Genomic DNA, 24496 nt, shown 5'->3' with positions numbered 1-24496 from the left:
TTTTCTAGTTATGAAATTTCGCTCCAAATAAAAACTTTTCACATTACCTTAATGTCCCCACCATGGGCCGACGAGGCCCCAAACACACCTTGGAATTTATTCGGGGCTAATCTATGCACTCTAGAAATCTTTGTAGAATTTCAAGCAAACAGGGGTGCACGCCCGTGTGGAAGGGCGACACGCCATGTTGAAGGCCCGTGTGACTCACATGGCCTGAGCATATCGGGACACGCCCACGTCCCTAGCCCGTGTGAATTTATTTTTTGATTCGAACCTACAGGGGTTTTCACACAGCTAGACACACACCCGTGTCCATGACACGTGTCCCATACATAGCTAGGACACGCCCATGTCTCAGCCAGTGTGCAAGAACCTTGACATTCTGTTTTGCCAACTTTTAGGTGCAGGGGACACACGGCCTTACCACACGCCCATGGGGAAAGTCGTGTGTCACACACAGCCTAGGCACTTGCCCGTGTGTCTTCTTGTGTAGACAAAAATGAGGCTATCTACCAAGCCTTTTTGCCACCCATACTTGCCCCAACCTACACAATATCAAATATAACCAATCCAAGCATAAATACACATAACCAGACAGCCACAACCATGAGAATCTTCATCAAATGCATTTAATAAAAATCAGTATTAGCCAACATTAATGGCCTATACAAAATGAAAATCACATCCATCATATAAGCCAACACTTGTGGATAAACTAACAAGACACTAAACAGAGATTCAAGTCCCTATACATGCCATAATCAAAACATTTAAACTAACTATACCAAAAGCTTCAAGTGATAGTGTGATCGATCCCTCCGACGTTCCTTGACCCCCGATAGTATCTTAGCGACACTATAAGAAGATGGAAAAGAGAAAGAGTAAGCATAAAGCTTAGAAAGTTGCATATAAATAAGTAACAACATCAACCATGCATATTATAATTCAACACAACCTTCTTGAGTGAACAAAGGTAAATATCATTACATGCTTATATATCACAAGTATAAGCCAACGATTACAATATAGTCCCGAAATCATTTTCATAACTAGAACTTACTCATGTCATTCTTACCTTCAAGGAAACATAACTAGACTCATATCTCATGAGTTTCGAATAAGAACTTATACCACTCACAACATTATTATATCATTCCATATCATTGTCATAAGCTTTAAAATAACCGTGAAACCACTTGGAATACTAAAGGATATCTGACAAGCTTTACACAAGAGGGTGAATTGCCGATCCCATGTTCCAAACATGGTCTTACACTGGCTCATATGTCAAGGCTGATGCCATGTCCCAGACATGGTCTTACACTAGCTCTCGTCTCAATGCCGATGCCATGTCCCAGACATGGTCCTACACTAGCTCTCGTCTCAATGCCGATACGATGTCCCAGACATGGTCTTATTTTGGCTCTCGTAATGTGGCCAACGCCATGTCCCAGACATGGTCTTACACTAGCGTACATATCATTGCCGATGCCATGTCCTATACATTGTCTTAAACTGGCTCTCATATCGTGGCCGACGCCATGTCCCAAACATGGTCTTACCCTAGCACACATAATGTGGCCGATGCCATGTCCCAGACATGGTCTTACACTAGCGCACATATCACCCAAAGTCATGGCATGGATATCCAGTCTATTCCTAGGTTCAATCGGGACTCTACTACATTAAATTTCATCATGCATTATTCATAATCAATTTCAACCATATTACGTAAAATTAATCATTCAACACATAATAATGATAAAGTTGCCTTACTTACGTACAACTTACCTCGGTATACAAAAAGTGGGCGACTAGTTGATTTAGTCTACTTGCTTGGCCTTCCCCTAGTCTAGGCTCAAATTTTGTATTTCTTGATCTAAAATGATAAAAATTTGCTAATTTAATCATCATATTAATCAATCCATTTCATAATTCATATTTTGGCAAAATGACCATTTTGCCCCTAGACTTTCACAAAATTATGATTTTACCCCTAGGCTCGTAAATCGATTTTTATCAAATTTCCTCATTAACCAAGCTTAGCCAAAAATACTTTAAGCCTATAGCATCTCACAATTTCAATTATTTCACACATTTACCACATAATTTATAACTTATGCAAAATGGTCCCTAGTTAGGGTTTTCATGAAAACTACTTCATAAAAGTTGTTTATTTAACAACCATAACTCATTTTCTTCTATAAAATTTCAGCAACCAACATGAGTACTCTCATGGAAAAACCCTACACTCTCAACCATTTTGCAAAATAGTCCCATCATTAGATAACTTAACCTACAAGAGTCCCAAACGTACAAAAATTATCAAGAAAAGTCATCAAAATCACTTACTTATGAGAAAACTTAATGGTTGAAAATTTCAAACTTTCAAAACCACTTTCTTGCGGAAAATTTCAATAGAGAAGAGAAAAAGATGATAGCTATCCTTTAGGTTTATTATTTATTTATCAATTAAGTCACCTACCTTTTGACCATCCCATGAATTAAGGCACCATGTCTAGCCACTAACATTTTCTTGGTCTATTTACTCAATAAGGACCTCTACTTTAATGTTCCATAAAAAACTTTCGCACTTTACGCGATTTAGTTTTTTTTTGCAATTAGGCATGCAATCACTAAAACTATTTCACCAAAATTTTTGTGCATTCATATAATCATGCTATAACACATAAAATAATATTAAAAATAATATCTCCGACCTCAGATTAGTGGTTCCAAAACCACTGCTCTGACTAGGCCCAAAATCGGGCTATTACGCATCCACACGGTTGAGACACACGCTCGTGTGCTCAATTCTGAGCATTTTGTTTTGAAACAATTAAGGTGTAGGGGACACACGGCTGGAACACACACCCATGGGGCAAGTCATGTGTTACACACGGCCTAGACACACGCCCGTGTGTCTACCCGTGTGGATAAAAACAAGGCTATTTACCAAGCCATTTTATCACCCTTTTATGCACACACCTACACAACAAAACATAACACCAATCCAATCAATTACATTCAACCAATTCAGCCACAATTAAGACATCCACACATCATTCACATGCTACCATTTACCACATACAATCATCACCCATTCATCAACTTAGACCATGAAAATTTTCACATCTATGAAAACATCATCATATGTATATATACTTAAAAAATATTAGCCAATTCCAATGGCCATTTACAAAATGAATTATCAACTAGTATAGGCCAACACATTAGGCCAATTCAATTATGACACATAACAAAATAACTAAGTCCCTATACATGCCATAACTCAAAATATCAAATTCATTGGTACCCAAAATAATCAGTTGATAGTGTGAGTGGATCTCCGACAGTCTTCGATCCCCGAGCTAGCTTGGTTACACTATAAGACAAGGGAAAGAAAAGAGGAGTAAGCTATATAGTTTAATACGCTCTCTTGCAAATAATAGGCATCATAAACCAACATTTAGCATACAATTAACATAATGATAATTGGCAAAAATATTATTAGGATCTTATAATCATAGCTTACTCAGTCATAACCTTACCGAGGGTTCATCATATAATAAGCTCATCACGTATCAGTTTTTAGTACATACCTGAGTCATCTCGAATTGGATTTATACACAATTCATCTTTAACATACTCATTAAATTACCCGTTGAACCACTTGGAATACTAAAGGATACTCGGGAATTCCGTACACACGGTACCATACCAATGCCATATCCCAGATATGGTCTTACAAGGGATCTCGTATCCATGCCAATAGCCCAGCTATGGTCTTACACGAAGTTTCATCTCGATGCCATATCCCAGATATGGTCTTATACGTAGTCTCATATAGATGCCATATCCCAGATATGGTCTTGTACATAGTCTTTGTAATCCCTAATGTCATGACATTTGTATCATATCTATTCCGAAGGTTCAACCGGGAATTCACTCTCGTTTTAAATTTGTCAAATACGTCCATGAGTCAATCACAATTCATACAATAATAAAGCATTTAAAACATAATTGAAAAATGCATTATTTACATAAGAACTTACCTCAGTAGGAAATAGTAAAAATAGGACCTACTCGTCAAACACCTTATTTTTCCCCCAATCTAGGTTCGAACCTCATTTCCCTTGATCTATAATAGTAAATTTAACTTATTTATTAATCACATTGCTAGCCAAACCCTTTTTATACTTATAACAACCCACATTTTTCATTTAATCACACTTTTACACATTTTTATAACCTTTTTACAAATTGGTCCTTTTGACATTTTCATCAAAAATCACGTAGCAAAGTTGTTTATCATACATCACACACACATTTTCCACTATTAGACATCAAAATACACACATATCTAACATGGGTCAAACCCTAGACCTTAATCATTTCTCAAATTAATGGTAGAAATAGATAAATCGAGTGATAACGTCTTCAAAAATGTAAAGAACATTAAAAACGGGGCAAAAACGGATTTACAATCGAGCTTGAAAGTGGCCAAACCCTAGCTATGGCTTCTCTTCTAATTTTCGGCACAAGCATGAAGAAGATGGACTAAATTTTGGCTTGATTTTTGCTTTTTAATTCTTTTAATTACAAAATGACCAAAATGTCCATTTCTCAAAACACTAAAATTCTCTTATCTCATGTCAAATTTTGTCCAACTTAAACTAAACTGGTTTAATTACCATCTAAGGACCTTCAATTTAAAATTTCATAACAATTAGACACCTCTAGCATGTGGAACTAAACTTTTTGCACTTTTTACAATCTAGTCCTTTTTGATAAATTGAGTGCTCAAACGTCAAAATTTTTGAATGAAATTTTCACAACATCATTTCGTAACTGTAGACCATGAAAATGTAATAAAAACAAGTTTTTATACGTTGGTTTCGTGGTCCCAAAACCACTGTTCTGACTAGGCCCTAGATCGAGTTGTTACAAAAATAATAAAATTTGACCTAATAGTCAAACACTTTGTTTTTCCCTCGATCTAGGTCTGAACCTTGTTTTTCTTGATCTATAATGACAAATTTAAGTCATCTAATATTCACATTGTTCAATTCAGCCTAAAAATCATATTATGGCAAAAATTACATTTTTGGCCCTAATGTTTCACATTTATACAATTTAGTCCATAGGCTCGTAAATTGAAATGTATTCAATTTCTTCAAAATCCAAGCCTAGTTGAACCATTTTCATACTTATACCAGCCCACATTTTCCTCTTAATCACACTTTTACTACTTATTTTATAACTTTTACAAATACGTCATTTTTTACATTTTTACCGAAAATCACTTAGTAAAAGTTGTTTATCTAACAAAAAACATGCATTTTTTACAATTAGTCATCAAAATACACATATGTCTAACATGTTTCAAACCCTAGACCTTAATCATACCTCAAATTAGTGCTAGAAATAGGTAGATTGAGTTACAACGACTTCAAAAATGTAAAGAGCATTAAAAATAGGACAAGAACGGACTTACAATCGAGCTTGGAAGAGGCCAAACCCTAGCTATGACTTCCCCCTTCTAAAATTCTATTATGAAAGAAGAAACTGGACAAAAATTTTCTTTTATTTTTCTTTTTAATTCATTTAATTAACAAATGACCAAAATGCCCTTTTCTTAAAACACTAAAATATCTCTTACTTCATGTCCATTTTTGTCCACTAACTTAACAAATGGTATAATTACCATCTAAGGACCTTCAATTTTAAAATTTCATAGCAATTAGACACCTCTAGCTTCTAGAACTCAAGTTTTGCACCTTTTTTAATTTAGTCCTTTTTACTAAATTGAGTGCTTAAACATCAAAATTTTTGAACGAAATTTTCACAGAATCATTCCATAAAACTGTATGCCATAAAAATATAAGAATTTTTTTTTATGTTGGATTTGTGGTCCCGAAATCATTGTTCCGACTAGACCCAAAATCGGGTTGTTATAGTAGCTTTAGTAAAAGTTCTTTGGTAATGACACTGTATAGAAGAGGCTACCTGAGAGCTAGTGGATACTATGAAGAAGCAATATCCAAATCTTTTTACTGGTAAGATTTTCGAGGACAAAAATCCCTAAAGTGGGGAGAGTTGTAACAACCCATTTTCCAGTGAAATCAGAATAGTAATTTCAGGACCACAAATCCAACCAAAAAATAAATTTTATTTTTATTTTATTAGATGGTCCGTATTATGATAGACATGTCATATGAAAATTTTGATACGGAAATTTTATCGATTAAGTGTTTAATTACCAGAAGGACTAAATCGCATAAAATGCGAAAGTTGAATTCTAGTAGCTATAAGAATTAAATAGATATGGAATTCAAATCTAGACGTCCTTATATGGTAATTAAACCATTAAAGAAAAGTATGTAGATCTTTGGTGACTCATCCATGTAAAAATTAGAAAAGAGTATGGACTAAATTGAAATTTGAAATAATTAATTAATTAAAAGATGATAAAAAGAAAATATCTTCTTATTTTGTCATCTTCAACCCCAAAATTCTATGGAAACCCTAGGAGAGAGAGAAGAAACTCTCAAGGCTTAATTGGGTAAGTTTTCTTGTCCTGTTTTTAGTAATTTTGATATTTTTAAAACCGAGATAGTCTAATCTATCTATTTGGGGGATTAATTTGAAAAGTTATGAAGGTATGAAATTTGGGTCATCTATGAATATGCTGAAATTAGAAATTTATGGTAGAAAATGAAAAGTTGTTGATAGATAAACAACTTTTACAAAGTGATTTTTGATGAAAACATAATTTAGGGACTAAAATGTAAACTTGGGAAATTTGATGAAAAATTATGAATTTTTATGAATACATGTAACACCCCTAACCCGGATCCATTGTTGGACTAGGGTTACAAGGCATTACCGGACATGTCAGAACACTTCCCATCCATTTCATAACATCATAGCATCATAGTCAAACATCAAAATAAAGTCCCTTTCTTAGCTCAACAAGACCTTAAACATACATTAGCAATAGGTCGGGACTAAACCGAATGCATTCAAAATTTTAGAACTTAGCAAAATTTCTCAATTCTATTGAGGTCACATGCCCGTGTAACCAGGCTGTGCCAAAACAGAGTTTACATACTGACTTTTCCCCACGACCAACAGACACGCTCGTGTGCTATGGCCGTGTGGTTCTTAGCTAGCTACTGACTTAAGCCTACGGCCAACAGATACTCTCGTGTGCTATGGTCGTGTGGCACAATGCAGGCTTGGTTTAAGCCAACTTGCCACCCTATTATGGGTCAACCTACAAACAAAGAATCAAGCATATATGTGCAACCCAATCAACCATTTTCTCATGCTAAAACACATATCATTCATACTATAATATTATCAACCATTTACATACTTATAAACCTTACCTATTTATAATGAACATAATGTAAGATTATATCAAATCATCATACAATCTCATTCCAAAAATTCACCACAATTACCATTTTCTTTATCCAACTAAACATACTACTATTTCAAATTAACATCACATATCATAAACTATTATCAACTATGAGTTCAAACACAAATTAGCCAATTCACATGGCTTAATATATATACATCACAAAACATACTTCCACAACTACTAGCCTGTACATGCCATACTTTAAATATATATATATATATACATTTTCAAAAACACCAAAATGAGGTTCGATAGTGTGGCGATGATCCTTGACGATCCCTGAGCTTGGTAGCTTTGATATCTACAAAACAATTCAAACACACACACAAAGTAAGCTTTCAAAAGCTTAGTAAGCTCGTACTCAAATCATCAATAGTATATGAAACATAAAATGACAACATATTAGTGTTTGCACAATCTCAATCCATAATACCCTATCAACTCAATGAAATTCACATATATAACATCATCTACCACTTAGGTATTATACATACCTGAATCTTCCCGTACTTATTCACTTTCGTACTTACCTCTTGTTGAATGTTATAAGACTTTCCACAACTTATTTGTATTTTAGACATCTGCACACTTAGTGCAATAAGATTAGTCAAAGGTAAATATTTTCGCACACTTAGTGCCATCTCAAATAACCGAGAATAAGTTGAAATTGCACACTTAGTGCCTCAAGTAGCCGAAGCTAGTTTAAATTGCACACTTAGTGCCAAAGCTAGTTTAAATCGCACACTTAGTGCCAAAACTTTCGATTCATCATCATATTATCCAAATAAATTATATACAACTCATGTATAATAAAGGCATCAAAGCTTACTTAACATTATACTTTAAGTACGAACTTACCTCGTACTTGAAGGTGTCGACTCGAACATTTATTCTATAATCTTCGATTTTCCTCGATCTAAATTCGAACTCCTCTTTTCGTGATCTATAAGTATTCAAAATTAATCCTTTTATTCACCAAATAATTCAATTCAATCCATAAACACCTATTTAGAGCAATTTGCAAACTAGCCCTCATATTTTCACATTTCGACACTTTAGTCCATATTTCACAAAATCACAAAATACACATAATTTGCATATCCACAGCCTTAGCCGAATTCTCCTAGTACTCATACTAGTTCACACATTTCATTTATTTCACATTTTAGCCCTTCAAAATAACATTTTTTACAAATTAGCCCAATTTACTCAATTTCATCAAAAATTCAAAGACAACATATGTCAACCCAAAATATACTTTCCATAATTCACCATTTAACAACACAAAACTCATGAATTCATCCATGGAATATTTCAAAATCATCACCAAAATTAGAAATTGAAGCATGGCCTTTGTAGTATACTAAACAACGATCACAAAAATGTAGAAATTATCAAAAATCGAACAAAAATCATACCTCAATCAAGGAATACAATGGCCGAACCCTAGGTGTTCTTCTTCTTTTATTTCTTTGCTATTTTCGGCTATGAAACATGAATAATGGCTTTATTTTATGCATTGTTTTATTTAACTAATACTAATTAAATAAATACCCATTTTACCTTTTATTTAAACATATAAAAATCATTTGAAATAAGGCCATATATGTCCATTAGCTAAGTAAATGGCATAATAACCACATAAGTACCTTTCAATTATAAAGCCAAGTTAAATAAACACTTTTAACATCTAGCGCATAGATTTTACCTTTTACGCGATTAAGTCTTTTTTTGCAAATTAAGCACACAAACAGTTAAATTTTAACACGAGATTTTCACACATGTCAATTCACTTATAATAGGCACGAAAAACAATATTAAAATATTTTTCCAACTCGAACATGTGGTCCCGAAACCACTATTCCAACTAGGGTCAAAATCAGACAACACAAATTCAAGGTTAGATCGAGGAAAAGAAAAGGTTTCAGACTAGTAGATTTTATACGTGAACAAGTGTCGAGGTAAGTTCGTGTAACTTAATCAGGCATCTAAATATGTTTATTTGAATGTTGTGTTGTATGGAATGTGACTTATATTAATGTACATTACCTGAATGCTATAATGAGAAATTTAATACATGTTTGATATGGTGAAAAAGGGTTCAGTACCGATTGAATATTGAATTCCGATGAATATATGCGCATTCCTGAAACAAATAAGGTCCTACATTTGTTGCGAACAGGATTTAGCTCGGACGAGTAATCCTATTGACCTTGTTATAGAAAGGATTTAGCCTGGACGAGTAATCTGGATATAATACCTCCAGGGTATACATCACGATTAGGGTTTAGCCTGGAATGGTAATCCTAATTGAGCTCTTTTGAGCTTATGTTATATAAAGGATTTAACCTGGACTGGTAATCCTGTTATAGATATGTGGCTCAAGAGTGTGTTCTTTGATTAAGTGCCTTAATGGGTACCCTCGAATAAGAATTGACAGATTACTGAATCGTACACCCCGAGTGTACTACTTGAGTATCCATAAGAATTTCAATGATTCAATGGACGAAAAACTCTTGACATGGTATGAGAATCATGAGATGAAATGATAATGACTTGAAAAGAAATATTGCATGATGAGCTCATCTATGTTTACTTCATTGTTATGAAGATTTTGGTGACTAACATGTTTGATTGAATGTATGTGTTTAGGCAATATTGCTTATGGATGGTAAACATGATATTTTGTGCTTAGATTTAATAAACGGGATTGGTAAGTTTTGTAATGCCCCTTGCCCGTACCCAAGACTGGAACCAGGTACGAGGCGTTACCAAACATGTACTCAAACATTTTCGAGTAATGCGGGTTATAAAATTTTGTTCCAATTTGAAACCATTCAAACAACATCTTAGTGTCCCTATTATGGGCCTACAAGGCCCAAATCATACATTGAAAAGAGTCGAGGACTAGACTGAGAACTTGAGAAAGTTCTTAGAAAATTTTCTAGGTTAAGCCTCATACGCCCGTGTGGAGGCAATGCACACACCCATGTGCTTTGGGACATGCCCGTGTCCTACACCCGTGTTGAATTTCTAAAAATTATTTTTCATTTCAAACCTACAAGGGTTTTCACATGGCCAAGCACACGCCCATGTCCCTGGCCCGTGTCCTTCAGACGGCATAGACACGCCTGTGTGGTCGCCCGTGTCCAAAAACTCGAGCATTCTATTTATAACATCAGCATGCATTTAGGGGCACACGGCCAAGACACAGGCCCGTGTGCTAGGTCGTGGCCTCCACACGGTTGAGACACATGGCCGTGTCTCTACTCGTGTGTTTACTACCATGCAGTCTGACTTAAAAGTTTTAGGTGCAGGGGACACACGGCCATACCACATGCCCATGGAGCGATCCTTATGTCACACACGACCTAGACACACGCCCGTGTGTCTACCCGTGTGGACCTTGTTAGGCTATTTCCCAAGCCTTTGGTGACCATCTATCAACCTCATACTCTTATAGGTTCCCATAGTACATAACAAGGCCTAATTATACAAACCTTGATAAACCTCATTGCATGTAAACCTCATCTCATTAATTTTACACATGCTAGGTTATTCCCTTTGTATTAAGGATTTACGTGCCTTAAAATACTTTTAAGATTGGCTCATTATTATTACTCATTGCCAATTATGACCTAGTCATCCCATGTGATTTGGTCATATTACATGTATGGAAATGTGGTAGGCCATATTTCATCCTCACTAGCACAATTGAACATAAACATGCACAAATTTGTAGGTCATAACCTACATCAAAATGAGCCAATTCCCATGGCCATATACAAGTGAACATGTATACCTTTACAAGCCTTCATATTGGCAAATCAAATGACACATATAACAAAATAAACAAAAGCCCTATACAAGCCATTGATCAAAATAAAAATATCTATATACCAAAGCTGGACAAGATGATAGTGTGTTGAATCTCCGACCATTTTCCAACCTTTACGAGTCCTCGAGCACTGTAAGATAGGGAAAAGAGAGGGTAAGCATTTACATGCTTAGTAAGCCCGAATAACTGGAAAGTAAACTTACCGATTAATTAGCATGTAACCATATTTGGCAATAAGACCAACAAGCACGAAATGGTTTCCCTATCACAGGCACTCAATCAACCAGATAGTCAAATAACAATGCACTATGTAACTTGTCTAAGATGAGCTCATCATTCAATGTTTTCTTTTTTATATCTCATGTTAATCCCATTGAGTTTCTTGGAAATCTCGATGGATTACCCATTTACCATCAAGTCTTAAGAGCGATCATCTTATGTACGCACTCCTGCGAACCTCGCATCTTACAGCGGGATTACCAGTCCAAGCTAAATCCCTTATAGCGACAAACATCCTTAATGAGCTCGGATCTGAATCACCAGTCCAGGCTAAATTCAAACCCTAATCGGATTACCTGTCCGGGCTAAATCCACAATGCACACATATTCTTCGGGAGGTGCGATCACTCAAGGAACACTCGTCCGGGCTGGATCCTTTTTATATTTGAGATCAACAGATTACCCTTCTGGGCTAAATCCTTTCTGCAGCACATATAGGATCTCAAGTCACATGTAAATCGTGGTTTACCCATCAGACTTCCTTTTTAACATCAACCGGGACATTTATCATAATGTCATTATTAATAACACATTTCATGGATTTTCATGTCATCATCAATTGCAATATTCATAAATTCATAAAACATTCAATTAGGTATATTATGAGTTTACTTTAAGTTATTCGAACTTACCTGGTATTCGTCTCGGTTTCGCGTTTCGGTTATTCCGAAACCTTTTGTTTTCCTCGATCTACCTCTGAAATTTGTTCCTCAGGGTCTATAATAATAAAAATGAATCATTAATACCTCACATTATTCCTTTCGAGTCTAAATTTCAACCTTGGACAAAATAACCGTTTTGCCTTAACCTTTCATATTTTTACGATTTGGTCCCTAGGCTCGTATAATGAAATGCATGCAATTTCTACCTTACCCAAGCCTAACCGAATGTTTTTCCCTCTTATGGCAGCCAACATTTTTCCATTATTTCAAATTTCTACCACATATTTTGCACCTTTTGCAAAAAGGTCCTTTTATGGGTTTTTCATGAAAATCACCTAGGAAAAGATGTTTAACACACATCCAACTTTCATATTCCTCCATAGAGCATCAAAGAATAAACATGTCACACATGGGTCACTTTCCAAAAATGAACCCTAACTTAAAATATGGGTAGAAATGGAGAGAGTAAGCTACCGGGATTTCAATAATACAAAGAACATTAAAAACGGGGCATGGGAGCACTTACTTTTGAGCTTGAAAATGTTGAAAATCCTAGCTATGGAGGGCTTGAGAATTTCAGCTCGATGAGGGAGAAGAATGGCTGATTTTTTCCATTTTATTTCATTAATTAGCCAAATAACCAAGCCCTTTCTTTAAAATTTCATTCATACATGCCCATTTTTGTCCAAAAACTTAGAAATAGAAAAAATTACTCTTTAAGACCTTCTAATTAATAATCTAAAGCGATTTCATACAAATTTCTTCTAGAATCCAAGTTTTACAATTTATTCGATTTGGTCCTTATTTTCCAATTGAACACCTTACTCATAAAATTTCTTCGTGAAACTTTAGCACATGCATATTATCATATTCTAGACCTGATAATAATCATAAAATAAATATTTCAATGTCTAATTTGTGGTCCCGAAACCACTGTTCTGACTAGGCCCTATTTCAGGATGTTACATTTCTCCCTCTTAGGGACTTTCGTCCTTGAAAGTTTTACCAGTAAACAGGTTCAAAAATTGGCTTCTCATGGTTTCTTCCAGCTCTCATGTAGCCTATTCCACACCATGTCGATGCCATAAGACTTTTACCAAAGCCATATGTAACGCCCCAATTTTCGGGAATTTTAAAAATGTTGGAAAAATTAAAAAATTCTGTGTCCTGTTTGTTTGTCGTAGGATTAAGTATGTTAGTGGGCCTCTAGAAGGCCCAAGCTTAAGGTAAAACCCGGTAGTTTTAATTAATTTTAATTCCATAAGAAAAAGGGGTTCTGGTTAATTGGGTTTTTATGTATTAATTGTGTAAAATAAATCACAAGGAAGCATGTGGTAAAGTGGCTAAGTGACGCCACTAGGAATGCTATAAGTGGCGTGTGGATGATTGGGAGGACCCAGGTTCAAGTCACAATGACAACATATTAAGGGAATTATTATTTTTATGTTCAGAAAAGGTAAGCAGTGGAACTGAAGTGAAAGTCTGTAAGGAGAGGATTAAGGAGTTGATAAGGGATGGGATTTAGGAGTTGATAAGGGATAGGATTTAGGCGCAGATAAGGGAGGAAATCTAGGAGCTGATCAAGGAACAAGAGGTGGCCGGCCAAGGGACTTTAGCATGGGAATTTCGGCTAGGGTTAGTGCCAGTATAAATTCGGCATTAGTGGTAAGTGGTGTCGTTTCCTGACCATTCTCTTCTTCTTTTCTTTTTCTCTTCTATCCATCCACTTATTCTTTTCTTCTTCTTGTCCCCATAGCCGAATCCTTCAGCCACCCTACTCTATACCACCTTCCTTCCATTATTTTTAACATTATAGCCGATTGCCTCAAATCTCGAAATCCTGAAAACTTGACTCCTTTTGTATCGATTTTTCCCTAGCCAAATCTCTTATTTTTCTCATTATCTTTGGCCGATTCTCAACCTCTAGACCCCAGGTTTCTGTCAACAATACCACAGGTAAAAACCCTCATATTTTATCTTTCTCTACACTTTTGCAAAAAGCCGAAACTCTCACTCTACCCTAGGGACATAGCCGAATACTAAGATCACTGAGGGCTCGACTTTTGTTATCATTTGAGGGCTTAGAACTGCATCAGAATCAAGTAGGAACTAAGGGGGAACATTGACTGGAAGAATCGGTGGTAAGTCTTTACAATTTAGTCTATCTTGCATATTTTAAGAAAAGCCAGAATCCCTAAAAGGTTAGGGAGGTTGTCGTTTTTTGGACTTGTAGCCCTAAGGGGTTGTGATAATAGTATTATTTTGGTAATAGTGTGATTAAGAGGCTATTGATCAAGGGCTTGGACAAGTGGAGCGAACGGATCTAGATCGAGACACTATTTTCGGCAAAGGTAGGAACGCTAAGGCCTAAGGTGTTGTTGGCCGAATATGGTAAAAAGTTAATATGTAGTTCGTTTCGGTAGTAAGATTAACGTGGTAGTATTATAATTGTAGGCAATTCGTGCGTGGATCTCGTCAGTGAATCGTCATAAAACAGGTGTGTAACTGACACCCTCTCATAGACTAGATCAGCAAAAGCCGAAAAGCCGAAGTGCCGAAAAGTTGGTATTTTGGGAATTTTCGATTGTGTGAATGCTCGTAAGATAGTTGGGTTTGTATGTTTGGTATTCTGAAGGTAATAAACTGCAATACGTGCAATTTCGTGCATTTTGATAACTTGGGCTTAATGGGCCAAAAATCAGGTTCATGGGCCAACGGGCTCAATTTGGTAAGTATGCGCGGTAAGTATTCTGATAGTACGTAAATGGATAGGATATGCATGAAAACCCTAGAAGTAGCTAAATCACTACAATACCCTCATGTATGGAAAATTACCATGATACCCCTAGGTGTAAATGACCAATATGCCCCTAGGGTTAATTTTGTCTGAAAAGCATGTTGATTTAAATATGTATGATGTATGCCATGAATGAATATTTGTTGCATGGGGACATGGGTTATATTTTGGAGGAAGCGTCCTGGTGGCTATGCCACAATTATTTGATCTGGTGGCTCTGCCACATATATCTGTTCTGGTGGTTCTGCCACGATTATTTGTATCTGGTGACTCTGTCACATTATTTGTTCTGGCAGCCATGCTGCATAATTCTTTGGCGTGTAGCGGTTGGGTGGGTCAAGTAGTCTCCCCACATGGTGAAAGGTTGGTAAGGGGGTGTATGTAGTTGGTTATAGGTTGGGTTCTGCATATACATGAAATATCTGATCTGATCTGTTATGGGCCTATGGGCTTAATTTTGTATACATTGCAGGCTAAGGCCAATTTATTCATTTACGTGGTTTGAGTGATATGGGCTATGGTTGGGTTAATTTTACACATCGAGTTTCCCAAACTCATCCCTATTTTCATCCATGCGGTAGTCCCTAGCCATAGTGGGCTTGGAGCTGTGAGGGATTCGGAGTGGCCACTCGTTCTGCAATATGGATTTCTTCTGGTGATTTGGACTTCAATTTTCTTTACTTTGATGATTTGAGTTTTGTTATGTAATAAGGCCGCTTATGATTATTTTTAATTGGGTTTCGATTTATAACTTATCATGATGACCTTAAATTATATAAACTATCAAAATGGGCTAGATCTAGAGTTCGTTTTCCAAAAACATAAAGTGATTTCGAAGTAACACGATTACAAACAAGGCTTCTGCTATGATAACGTTTTACAAACTTAAATACATTTTATTCTAAAATAGACATAATTTCAATGGTAACCTAAAAATATACACGATGTTAGAGTGTGACAATGGCGGTGTGCATGTCTAGGATTGGATCCGAAAGAGCTTGGTACTTAAGCAGTCCGATGGACTCACCTCCTTTTTTCGATTTCTTACTTGGTGCACAGCTTCCATTCACTTTAACCCTTAATGAATTAATCCTTTGATCATCAAGTATGATTTTCTGAACTTAGAACGGAAAAATGTTTTTAACATTTTTGATGTGGCACGTTGGATCCGGTCATAACGTCTAGGCCGGGTTTGGGGTGTTACATTTAGTGGTATCAGGGCCAACTTGCAACAACTCGGCTGTGGAATGGGTTTACAAAAATGAAGATTGTAAAAAAAAATGGTTTTTAAAATCTAGACTTCTGAAGGTGGCATTCAATCTCCTACCAAGCCGTAAGTATTCAATTTTTAGAATATATTCTAAATTATCTGTCTCAGATGAAACTTTACTAGAATACTCTAGATAGGATGCTACTGAAATCCTAGAAAAGCTTGCTAAAAGACTGAAATGTAGGTAGACGTCGATTCTGCGAAAACAAACTCTGAATTACTGTCTGAATCATAAAACATCTGTAATAAACACTGGAATGATATTAATGCATAAAATTCATAATCAGATAATACGATATGAGTACAAGAGCCACTCGTGCAAGAGGCCGTGGACGTGGCCGAAGAAGGGTTCGAGCGGTATCTTCATCTTTGGGACATATGCCGGCGGCAGATGCACCGGTACCATCGGCAGCAGAAGTGGAGTCTCATGATCGTGGTGCCGGGGATGACGCCCAGTCGCAGGCTATGCTTCGAGTTCTGGAAAGGGTTGCCGGGGCAAGTTCAGGCAACGGAATTCGAGGATCGATTTCTGAACGGCTTCAGCTAACGGAGCGGAGATCTTTAGGGGCGTATCTGGTGTAGCCCCGAATGTGGCGGAATATTGGTTGGTGGCCACAGAACGAATTATGGATGACTTGGACTGGTCGGTGGAGCAGAAGGTGAAGGGGGCCGTATCGCTGCTGCGAGATGAGGCTTATCAGTGGTGGCTCACCGTGAGGGATGGAACCCCAGCTGATAGGGTTACTTGGGAGCTGTTTAAGATAACCTTTAAAGGAAAGTACGTCGGGGCAAGTTATGTGGATGCCCGCAGGAAGGAATTCCTGAATCTGGTCCAAGTATGTAAAACTGTTGCTGAGTATGAGGCTGAGTTCCTGAAGCTGAGCCGGTATGCTGTGGGGATAGTCGCTACGGAGTATGAGCGTAGCGTTCGCTTTGAGGATGGACTCAGAGATGACCTTAAAGTGCTGATTGCTCCGCAGAGGGAGTGGTATTTCACGGTTCTGGAGGAAAAAGCTATGATAGCTGAGGAGGTAAAGCGTACTGAGAGGCAGAACCATGAGAAAGATCGGAACCATTTCCGGAGGGATTCTGGACCTTCGGGTGGAGAAAATAAGAATGTCAAAAGGGCGAGAGTGGAGGAGTCAGTTCGAGCAGCTCCGGTGAATGTGGTTAGACTGCCAATTTGTGGAGACTGTGGAAAGGTACTTTGGGTGAGTGTAGGAAACGTTAGGTGCTTGTTTCGATCGCGGATCTATGGAGCATAGAGTTAAGGATCGCCTACGAGAGTGACCAGCTCGAGTTCTTGTCTGAGGGTTGTTCAACCCCGAGAGGTGGACCACAACCACCGAGAGGACGTGGACAAGGTAGGCGGAAATGGAAATGGAAATGGTCGAGGTCGAGGCGCTGGCGGGTGCCGAAATCCGAGGCTCGACAGCCAGCGTTGGTGTATGCGGCTCGTCGTCGAGAGGAGGGCGACGCACCTAACGTCATAACTAGTACATTTTTGGTTTCTAGCATGCCGTATACTGCTTTAGTGGATATTGGATCTACTTATTCCTATGTTGTATGTGCCATATCTGGGTCATTGGGAGTGTATTCTAAAAAGATAGTGAGTGGGGTCTCTGTGTTAAGTCCTTTGGGCCACTCGGTTAGGGTATACAAACTGTATAGGGACGTACCCCTAGAAACTCAAGGTAGGATCTTTCCTGGAGATCTAATGGAGTTGTCGTTCGGAGAGTTTGACCTCATTCTGGGAATGGACTGGCTTGTTAAGCATAGGGCAACTTTGGATTGTGCTGCAAAACGAATGGTGTTAAGGACCACGGAGGGTGAGGAGGTTATGATGATAGGTGAGCGAAGGGATTATTTGTCTAATGTGGTGTCGGCATTGAGGGCCAAAAAGTGGATTCGAAAAGGTTGTGAGGCCTATTTGGCATTCGTAAGCCAGTCGGAAGAGAAGGGATTGACAGTGGATAAGGTCAGGACCGTAAAGGAGTTTCAAGATGTTTTTCCAGAGGAGCTTCCGGGATTACTTCCAAACTGAGAAGTAGAGTTTGGAATCGACTTGTTACCTGGAACGGCGCCAGTTTCTACCGCACCGTACAGGATGGCACCGAAGGAGTTGGTGGAGCTAAAGGCACAAATTCAAGAGTTGTTGGATAGGGGCTTTATTAGGCCAAGCGTGTCTCTATGGGGAGCACCGGTGTTATTCGTGAAGAAGAAGGATGGTACAATGCGGATATACATTGGCTATCGCCAGTTGAACAAACTGACCATTAAGAATAAGTATCCACTGCCAAGGATTGACGATCTGTTTGACCAGCTTAAGGGGGCTTCTGTATTTTCTAAGATCGACCTTAGATCTGGATATCATCAGTTAGGGGTCAAGGAGACGGATATCCATAAGACGGCATTCAAGACTCGGTATGGGTGTTTGTGGATAGGTTGACCAAATCGGCCCATTTCATACCAGTACGTACCGACTTTTCGCTTCAAAAATAGCCAAACTGTATGTGGCGGAGATTGTGTGACTTCATGGAGTCCCAGTTTCGATTATCTCTGACCGGGATCCCAGATTCAGATCTCGATTTTGGCAAAAGTTGCATGAGGCATTGGGGACGCGGTTGAACTTCAGTACGGCTTTCCATCCCCAAACTGATGGTCAGTCGGAAAGGGTCATTCAGATTCTGGAGGACATGTTAAGGGGATACGTGATTGACTTTCGAGGTAGTTGGGCGGACTACTTACCGTTGGCAGAATTTGCATACAATAACCGTTATTAGGCGAGTATTCGAATGGCACCGTATGAAGCACTGTATGGTCGAAGGTGTCGTACACCTAGTTGTTGGACGGAGCTAGGGGAGCGGCAAGTTCTTGGACCGGAATTGGTGGGCGATCTTCGAGGCTAAGGTCGAATAATTAGGGACCGTTTGAAAGAAGCATCGATAGGAAAAATCGTATCTGATTTGAAGCGTAAGGAGATTGAGTACTCGATGGGGATATGGTCTTTTAAAGGTTTCTCCTTGGAAGAAGATATTGAGGTTTGGTAAGAAAGGCAAGTTGAGTCCGCGGTTCATTGGGCCTTATTGAGTTTTGAAGCGAGTAGGCCCAGTAGCTTATCAGTTGGAATTACCTTCAGAGTTGGATAGGATTCACGATGTTTTCCATGTCTCCATGTTAAGGCGTTATCGTTCTGACCCTACTCATGTCGTGCCGGTTGCAGAAATTGAGGTGCAAACTGATTTGACTTTTGAGGAGGAACCTGTGCAAATTTTGGATCGAGATGTTAAGATTCTGAGAAGGAAATCTGTCCCATTAGTAAAGGTGCTTTGGCGTAATCATGGCAGAGAGGAAGCTGCTTGGGAGCCAGAGGAGGCGATGTAGCAACAATACCCTCATCTGTTCAGACCAGGTAAATTTCGAGGACGAAATTTCTTTAAGGAGGGTAGAGTTGTAACGCCCCAATTTTCGGGAATTTTAAAAATGTTCGAAAAATTTAAAAATTCTGTTTCTTATTTGTTTATCGTAGGATTAAGTACGTTAGTGGGCCTCTAGAAGGCCCAAGCTTAAGGTAAAACCCAGTAGTTTTAATTAATTTTAATTCCATAAGAAAAAGGGGTTCTGGTTAATTGGGCTTTTAGGTATTAATTGTGTAAAATAAATCACATTCTCTTCTTCTTTTCTTTTTCTCTTCTCTCCATCCACTTATTGTTTTCTTCTTCTTTTCCCCATAGCCCAATCCTTCAGCCACCCTACTCTATACTACCTTCCTTCCATTATTTTTAAGACTATAGCCGATTGCCTCAAATCCTGAAATCCCGAAAACGTAACTCCTTTTGTACCAATTTTCCCTAGCCAAATCTATTATTTTTCTCATTATCTTTGGCCGATTCTCTCAACCTCTAAACCCCAGGCTTCTGTCGACAATACCACAAGTAAAAACCCTCATATTTTATCTTTCTCTACACTTTTGCAAAAAGCCGAAACTCCCACACTACCCTAGGGACATAGCCGAATATTAAGATCACTGAGGGCTCGACTTTTGTTATCATTTGAGGGCTTAGAACTGCATCAGAATCAAGTAGGAACTAAGGGGGAACGTTGACTGGAAGAATCGGTGGTAAGTCTTTCCAACTTAGTCTATCTTGCATATTTTAAGAAAAGCCGGAATCCTTAAAAAGTTAGGGAGGTTGTCATTTTTTGGACTTGTAGCCCTAAGGGGTTGTGATAATAGTATTATTTTGGTAATAGTGTGATTAAGAGGCTGTTGATCAAGGGCTTGGACAAGTGGAGCGAACGGATCTGGATTAAGACACTATTTTCGGCAAAGATAGGAACGCTAAGGCCTAAGGTGTTGTTGGCTGAATATGGTAAGACGTTAATATGTAGTTCATTTCGGTAGTAAGATTAACATGGTAGTATTATAATTGTAGGCAGTTCGTGCGTGGATCTCGTCAGTGAATCGTTATAAAATAGGTGTGTAACTGACACCCTCTCATAGACTAGATCGGCAAAAGGCGAAAAGTCGAAATGCCGAAAATTGGTATTTTGGGAATTTTCGAGTGTACGAATGCTCGTAAGATAGTTGGGTTTGTATGTTTGGTATTCTGAAGGTAATAAACTGCAATACGTGCGATTTCATGCATTTTTATAACTTGGGCTTAATGGGCCAAAAATCGGGTTCATGGGCCAACGGGCTCAATTTGGTAAGTATGCGCGGTAAGTATTTTGATAGTACGTAAATGGATAGGATATGCATGAAAACCCTAGAAGTAGCTAAATCACTACAATACCCTTATGTATGGAAAATTACCATGATACCCCTAGGTGTAAATAACCAATATGCCCCTAGGGTTAATTTTGTCTGAAAAGCATGTTGATTTAAATCTGTATGATGTATGCCATGAATGAATATTTGTTGCATGGGGACATGGGTTATATTTTGGAGGAAGCGTCCTGGTGGTTATGCCACAATTATCTGATCTGGTGGCTCTGCCACATATATCTGTTCTGGTGGTTCTGCCACGATTATCTGTATCTGGTGACTCTGTCACATTATACGCTCGCGACCATTTGCATAATTCTGTGGCGTGTAGCGGTTGGGTGGGTCGAGTAGTCTCCCCACATTGTGAATGGTTGGTATGGGGGTGTATGTGGTTGGTTATGGGTTGGGTTCTGCATATACATGAAATATTTGATCTGATCTGTTATGGGCCTATGGGCTTAATTTCAGATATCTTGTTCAGGCTAAGGCCAATTTATTCATTTACGTGGTTTGAGTGATATGGGCTATGGTTGGGTTAATTTTACACAGAGTTTCCCCAAACTCATCCCCTATTTTCATCCATGCAGGTAATCCCCAACCATAGTGGGCTTGGAGCTGCGAGGGATACGGAGTGGCCACTCGTTCTGCAATATGGATTTCTTCTGGTGATTTGGACTTCAATTTTCTTTACTTTGATGATTTGGGTTTTGTTATGTAATAAGGTCGCTTATGATTATTTTTAATTGGGTTTCGATTTATAACTTATCATGATGACCTTAAATTATATAAACTATCAAAATGGGCTAGATCTAGGGTTCGTTTTCCAAAAACATAAACTGATTTCGAAGTAACACGATTACAAACAAGGCTTCTGCTATGATAACGTTTTACAAACTTAAATACGTTTTATTCTAAAATAGACATAATTTCAATGGTAACGTAAAAATATACGCGATGTTAGAGTGTGGCAATGGCGGTGTGCATGTCTAGGATTGGATCCGAAAGAGCTTGGTACTTAGCGATCCGATGGACTCACCTCCTTTTCCGGTTTCCTACGGTGCACGACTTCCATTCACTTTAACCCTTAATGAATTAATCCTTTGAACATCAAGTACGATTTTTTGAACTTAGAACGGAAAAATGTTTTTAACGTTTTTGATGTGGCACGTCGGATCTGGTCATAACGTCTAGGCCGGGTTTAGGGTGTTACACCATATCTATATTTCTTAGCTGTTTAACGTCACGAGCCACAATCTTGGCCGGTTCTTCACCATAAGTCATGTCCGGTCTAATTTCAATCTCTGTCGGTGAAATTGCATGAGAGGGGTCTAATCGATATTGTCTTAACATAGATACATGAAACACATCGTGAATCTTCAGTTTACCCTTCTAGCCAAATCTCAACACCTTTTCCCATGGAGATACTTTCAAGAATACCCTATCTCCAACTTGGAACTCAATCTCTTTTCTTTTCAGATCAGCATATGACTTTTGCCTATTCGATGCCGCTTTTAAACAGTGTGACACTTCCTTCCATACAAGGCCTCATAAGGCGCCATCTTCAAACTCGTTTGAAAACTGTTGTTCTAGGCGAATTCTACCAATGGCAGGTATTTTTCCTAGCTACCCTGAAATCTGAGGATGCAACATCGCAACAAATCCTTAAGAATCTGAATCATCCGCTCAGACTGGCCATCGGTCTGCAGGTGAAAAGCAGTACCAAAGCTTAAATTTGTACCTAAGGCTTTTTGTAACTTTTTCCAGAATCTCAAAGTGAATATCGGGTCTCTATCTGAAACAATCGATAGTGGTACCCCGTGTAATCTCACAATCTCAGATATATACAAGTCGGCCAACTTATCAAGTGAATAATTTATCCTTATCGAAATAAAATGAGCCGACTTTGTCAACTTATCCATGACAACCCATATAGCATCTTTCTTTTTCGTGGTCAATGGTAGTCCTGTCACAAAGTCTATAGTAACTCTATCCCACTTCTATTCGAGGATCATTACAGGTTGTAACAAACCTGAAGGTACTTGATGTTCAGCTTTGACTTGCTGACATATTAAGCATTTCGATACAAATTCAGAGATATCTCTCTTCATGCCATCCCATCAGTACATTTTCTTCAAATCATTGTACATTTTGGTACTTCTAGGATGAATAGACAAATGGCTATCATGTGCTTCTTGAAAAATTATCTGAATAATTTCATCATTCCTCGGTACACAAACTCTGTCTTTAAACATTAACCATCCATCAGGACAATCTAAAAGTCTGATTCAATGCCCAACTCTTATTGAGTTCTTTTAGCTTGCAGGTCATTATCATTAGTTTGAGCATCATAAATTTCCTGAAGAAATGTCAGCCTAGCCCTTAGCTCTGCCAAGACTGAACCATCATCGAACAATGCCAATCAAGTGCCCATGGCCATAGTGCAAATAAGGATTTTCTACTTAACACATCGGTGACCACATTCGCCTTTCCAGGGTGGTAATCAATGATCAGCTCATAGTCTTTAATTAATTCTAACCATCTCCGCTGTCTCAGATTCAATTCTATTTGAGTCAGCAAATACTTCAAACTCTTGTCGTCTGTGATTATACAACAAGTCTCACCATATAAGTAATGCCTCCAGATTTTCAAGGTAAAAACAATGGCGACAAGCTCTAAGTCGTGCGTCAGATAATTCTTCTCGTGTGCCTTCAACTGCCATAAAGCATAGGCTATCACCTTGCCATCTTGCATAAGTACACAACCCAGTCCATTTAAGGATGCATCACTATAGACCACAAATTCTTTTCCTGACTCGGGCAATACTAGAACACGGGCTTCAGTTAGTAATATCTTCAACTTCTCGAAATCTGCTGACACTTTTCTGTCCATTCAAACTTAACGTCTTTTTGTAGTAACCTCGTCATTGGAGTCGCTATCATGGAGAATCCTTTCACAAATCTTCTGTAGTAACTGACTAAGCCCAAAAAGCTTCTAACCTCGATTACATTTTTAGGTGGTTTCCATTAAACGATAGCAGAGATCTTACTTGGATCAACTCGGATACCTTCACCCAAAACAGTATGACCTAAAAACCCTACCTCTTAGAGCCAAAACTCACTCTTGCTAAACTTAGCATACAATTACTTTTCCCATAAGGTTTGCAACACAGTTCTCAGATGCTTCATATGCTATGTCTCATCCTTGGAATAAATCAAAATGTTGACAATGAACATAATGACGAGCTTGTCCAAGTATGGCTGAAATATCCTATTCATTAGGTCTATGAATACGGCCGGTGCATGACAAGAAATTCATAGTGGCCATACCTCGTTCTGAAAGTTGTCTTAGGTACGTCCGATTCCTTGACTCGCAACTGATAATAGCCAGATCTCAAGTCTATCTTAGAGAATACTGTGGTTCCCCTCAACTAGTCGAACAAATCATCAATCCTTG

The sequence above is a fragment of the Gossypium arboreum genome, chromosome 13 (genome assembly GCF_025698485.1).
Source record: "Gossypium arboreum isolate Shixiya-1 chromosome 13, ASM2569848v2, whole genome shotgun sequence".
Taxonomy (NCBI): domain Eukaryota; kingdom Viridiplantae; phylum Streptophyta; class Magnoliopsida; order Malvales; family Malvaceae; genus Gossypium; species Gossypium arboreum.
Note: the sequence above shows the minus strand (reverse complement) of the source record.